Source organism: Cryptomeria japonica, chromosome 10, assembly GCF_030272615.1.
Source record: "Cryptomeria japonica chromosome 10, Sugi_1.0, whole genome shotgun sequence".
NCBI classification, from domain to species: Eukaryota; Viridiplantae; Streptophyta; class Pinopsida; order Cupressales; family Cupressaceae; genus Cryptomeria; species Cryptomeria japonica.
The window spans coordinates 81,905,353-81,911,352 of record NC_081414.1 but is presented as its reverse complement, the minus strand read 5'-3'; positions in this window follow the sequence as shown (position 1 = coordinate 81,911,352).

Below are 6,000 nucleotides of genomic sequence, written 5' to 3'. Positions count from 1 at the left end.
AAGAATGAAATGCAAGATATGACTATGGGGTTATGTAAAGATATTAAAGATGGGAAGAATAATGAAGAAGACTTGACTAGGAGACTCAATGATGTTGGAAATGAAAATCTGAGACTTAGTCATGAAAATGATATGTTCAAGATAGATCTGATTCACATGCAACATGATAAAACTGAGCTTATGAGACAAGTTGTAATGCTGGAAAATGAGTTGGCTACTGCAAATAAACACAAAGAGAAATTCAAGAAAAGTTCAGAGGAACTTGATGACATGCTGAAAAGTTAGAAACCTAATGGAGATACTAATGGACTTGGATTTGAAGTTGGAGAAAGTTTTGGTACTGCAAACAATCAAGATCAAAACAAACCGATGAGACAACCTAATGCTTAGAAATTTAATGGAAAATGTTTCAATTACAACAAATATGGTCATAGAGAAAATCAATGTAGATTTAGAAATAATTAGAATACAAACTCACCCACCGGTCAATGTTCCAAATGCAACAAAGTTAGTCATAATTCAAAAAATTGTAGAATGAATGTGAAATGTTATGTTTGTGGAAGACATGGACATTTATCTAATCAATGCAGATCACAAACCAGTCAAGGATATGGAAAGGTTATTCAGAGGAATAATGTGACTTGTTATGCTTGTAACAAGATAGGACTGATAGTTCTGATACTTAAAGATAAGTATAGATTCTAAGCTGATAAGATGAGAGGGGGGGGTGAATCATAAAACTTAATCTTTCATAAAAACATCAGATTCAACCTCGGTAACATATACTTCAGTGATATAACCAAAACTACTAAACATGCAAACTCAAAAGCATATAAACATCATATCACTCATAACACCAGATTTAACGTGGAAACCCAAATAGGGAAAAACCACTGTAGGATTTCAGACCCACTAAGAAATATACTCTTCTAGAGTATGCTCGGTTAAAAGAAAATCCTGTTAAAGATTACAAACACATTGCTAGATGTGACCTGGTTAAGGGATTTCCCTTAGATCTGTTAGGATCTTCACCTTGTTAGAAGTGACCTTGTTAAAGGATTTCGAACACTCAATCAGAATGTCACCTTGCTAGAGGGTTTTACAAATAAGACTGTTAAGTCCACTCGGTTAAGAGATTTTCTGTCACTTTCAAAAAATAACAGTAATAAAAATCTATCTGCAACTTCACATCTAAAATGCTCAAGCAGAATCTTATTTTCTCAATACAATATAGACATAGAACTAATCTTGTCCATCTGGTGGGCTTCTATACTCTGTTATTCAAACAAGTCTTCAAGCTTCTGTGCTCGATAATCACTGTGTAGCATCCCTGTGCATACATTTTCCCACATACATTGTTTATCAATAGTTCCCTATTTATAAACAATTAGCTAACCACTTAATCTCTTTGATCACACTTCCCATGATCAATCATAGCCATCAAATCTTCAAACTTGTCCAGGTTCAATGTATCCTTCGATCTGAAAAATGTTTTACCCTACCTTGGAACTTGTGCTAGGGTAATGCGGTTCAATCTGCACTGTAGATCTTTATGCTGATTTTCCTTTGCCATAGATTCTTTAACTAACTTCATGCACAACATACCAATCATTTAATCAGTTCCAGCTCATCAGCTTCCTTCATTAAATAATACATGTAACTATTTAATGTATTCTGTTACAGCTCAGTTACCACTTGGTAACAACTTGGTAAATACTAAACTTCACTTGGTAGACATTCCACCTTCATTAACCGATAGCAATAACCTTAGAGTTTACCAACTAGGTTCTTTTCTCGGTAACATAGTATAGTATTAACCTTACAATTTACAGCATATGTATGATGTTAAAACAATCTAAACATCATGATCTCATCATTGTCTGACTCGGTAATAGCTACCCATTGAATACCTTATTCATCATATTCTTTCTATGTCTTTTACCAACATCTTTATACTCATCAAATCATACTTCTCAACATATGGCAACATCATACTGAATTAGAAAATCAATTTCTTGACATCAATGACAAAATAATAATATTAAGATAGTAAACATCCTTAATCAGTTATATCCATAATCATCAACAACCTTCTCAATATCCTTATTGAAATGTCAACAATCTCCCATTGTCTGTTATAATGCCAAATGCTAACAATCTCCCCCTTTGGCATTGATGGCAAAACCAATTGATTTGGATTACTGTGAGTTGTTTGTGAGATTTTGAAATGCTCTCTTCCTGTCATCAGAATTCTCCCCCATACATTAGACTTCTCCTCTTTTCTCAGTCTTTCATTTTTGCTTTTTTTCAGTCTTCTTAGTCTTTTCTAGTATTTTTCTCCAGTCTTCTCCCCCTTTGACAACAATGCCAAAAAGTAAAGAATTAAGACATAATTTCTTCTTGTAAGAAGTGAATTCCTATTGTAATGTGTCAACTCAGTCTCGGTCAGAGCATTTTGTCTTCAATTCTTATTTCCTGTATTGTATCCTGTACTGTTTCCTGCACACCTTTAGAAAATATCCTTAAGTGTGTAAATCAACATCAACTCCCAAAAGATATTCTATAGAGTCATTAAAATGATGCTTTCACCGAACTTGGTCAATGAGTAGAAGATAGGGGTAGTACCCCTAACTTACTTATGAGATACTCAAAAGTGTCCCTTAGTAGTGGCTTGGTGAAGATATCTGCTATTTGTTCCTTTGTGCTAACATACTCCAACACCACTTTCTTCTCTTGAGCTTCTTCTCTAAGATAATGATATTTGATAGAGATGTGCTTTGTCTTAGAGTGCATAACAGGATTCTTCGAAATGTTAATGGAACTAGTATTGTCACAGAATATAGTTACTGGCTCGGTAACTTTCTCATTTATACCTTCCAATAGTTGTTTGATCCATGCTATGTTGGTACAATTCAATGTTGCATCAATGTATTCAGCTTCTGCTGTTGACTATGAAACACATCCTTGTTTCTTGCTAAGCCAACTCACTAGTCTTTCTCCTAAAAAGAAAGCTCCTCCACTTGTGCTTTTCCTATCATCAATGTTGCCTGCCCAATCAGCATCAGTATAAACTTTTAAATCAAAATCATTTCCTTTTTGATATACTAAGCCATAATCCTCGGTGCCTTTCAAGTATCTAAAAATTCTTTTGATTGCTGTTATGTGTGTTTCCTTAGGATCTGCAAAGAATCTTGCAACTATACCTACTGCATGTGCTATGTCTGGTCTATTGTGAACAACATATTGCACCTTTCCAATCATGGATCGGTAAAGTTCCTCATCAATAGATGCAGATTCATTATTTTTTGATAGTTTACAGTTGGTAGTCATAGGAGTACTTACTGGTTTTGAATCCTCCATTCCAAATTTCTTCAAGATTTTGTTTATGTACTTGGATTGAGTAATTAAAATCTTATTTTTCATTTGCAATATCTATAAACCTATAAAATACTTTATCTCACCGATTAATGACATCTCAAATTCTTTGCTCATTTCATTTCCAAAGTTCTTGCATAAAGAGTCATTTCCACGAAATATAATATCATCAACAAATATGGCTGAGATCAGTATTCCATTTTCATCATTCTTCATGTACATATTGCTGTTCTCACTTGTCCTTATAAAACCAATATTAATCAAATAAGAGTGAAATCTTTCATACCATGCTCTAGGTAAATGTTTCAGACCATATAATGCTTTGTTCAATTTACATACTCGATCTTTACTCTTGTCTTCAACAAATCCTTCAGGTTGTTTTATAAAAACTTCTTCTTCTAATATTCTATTCAAAAATGCAGATTTGACATCCATTTGATATACCTTGAAGTTTTTGAAAGCAACATATGCCAACAATGTTCTTACTCCTTCAAGTCTAGCCACGGGTGCAAAAGTTTCACCATAATCAATTCCTTCTTCTTGAGCATAACCTTTGCATACTAGTCTTGCTTTATTTCAAATGACCTCACCTTTTTCATTTATCTTGTTTCTAAAAATCCACTTTGTACCGATTACATTTTTGTCCTTTGGTCTTGGGATTAGTGTCCATGTGTCATTCTTCTTGATTTGATCAATCTCTTCTGTCATAACATTTATCCAATCTTCACTGTTAAATGCCTCTTTCACTATTCTCGGTTCAAATTCAGATATTAGACATGTGTTCTGTCTTAGTTTGTTCATTGTTATCACTGGATCATCCTTATCTCCTATAATCTGACTTGGTGCATGATGTCTTCTGACATACTTGGCTAATACAGGCTCGGTAGGCTCTGTATGATCTTCTTCATCACTTGGTAACTGGATATTCTCTTCATTTTCTTCAACAGTTTTTTCGGTAGGACTTGTCGATTGAACATAGACAAATTCATCATAATCTTCTGGTTCTTTGGAATTTCCTTCATCATTTCTTTATGAAAATTCATCAATTTTCACATTTGCACTTTCTACTATTTTGTTAGATGATATGATCAGACATTTAAATGCTTTGCTTCTAGAAGAATAACCTAGAAATGTTCCTTCTTCACTTTTCTGATCAAACTTGCCATTTCTATCATCTTTGTGTACATAGCATCTACTTCCAAAGATTTTAAAATAACTTACATTAGATTTCTTGTCATACCAGATTTCATATGGTGTCTAAAAAGTACCTTTCTTCAGTTGTACTCGGTTCAGGGTGTAAACTATTGTGCTTATTGCTTCTCTCCAAAATGTTTGTGGCACTTTCTTTTCAATCATTAGGGTTCTGGCACAATCCACAATAGATCTGTTTCTTCTCTCAGCAATTCCATTTTGTTGTAGAGTTCTCAGTGCAGAGACTTGTCTTTTAATACCATGATCATTGCAGAATAAGTTGAACTCATCAGATGTGAACTCTCCTCCTCTATCTGATCTAAGACATTTCAGTTGTCTTCCTGTTTCATTTTCAACTCTTGCTTTGTACCATTTAAACATTTGAAAGGCTACTGATTTTTCTTTTAAAAACATTACTGACATCATCCTTGAGTAATCATCCATAAATAATATGAAATATTTGTCACCATAATAACTTTGAACTTTCATAGGACCACAAAGATCAGTATGCACAAGATCTAAAATTCCCTTAGAGGTGTAAGACTTACTTGTAAAGCTTGATCTTGTCATTTTACCCATCTGGCATCCTCAACACATAGCATTCTCAAGTTTTTCAAGACTCAGTAGACCTCTTACTCGGTGCTTCTTACTTATTTTGATCAGATTATCAAAATTTACATGACAAAACCTTTTATGCCATAACCAGGTATCATCTATCTTTGCATATAGACACTTGTTCCAAGTTGAGTCAAGGTGAAATGTATTACCTTTTGTTTGTGTCCCGATAGCAGCTAACTTTCCATGCTTGTCATGAACTTTGACAATTCCTTTCTGAAATTCTATCTGGTAACCTATATTGTTTAGCTGTGCTACACTCAACAAATTGTATTTCAAACCTTCAACCCAATAAACATCATTGCATCTTGCATTGTCAAGAAGTGTTATAGATCCTTTACCTCTTATTGGACATGGTACATCATTACCAAATCTTACATAGCCTCCATCATAATCTTCTAACATAACAAACTTGTGTTTATCACCTATCATATGATGTGAGCATCCACTATCTATGATCTAAGAATCATTAGTATTTATGTGAGATATTAGGGCTTTTTCTTCATATCTTTCTTCATTTGATCCATCTTTGATAGCCACATAAATTACTTCCTCTGTATTAGTTTCATCTGATTTATCATCATTGGATTCCTCTTCAGCTATTAAGCATGTCTTTCTATCTCTTCTTCTGAAGTCTCGGTGTCCTCTGTAATGATTATATTTCTATCTGTCATCTTGGTAATCTCTATGTAGATAGGAATTTGGAAATCATCAAAGCAATATAAACATTAAACTAGCTCAATCACAAAACCAGATTGCAATGATAACAAAACCTACAAACATTCAAATCCAACGCAAACCATCACAAATGCGGATGTC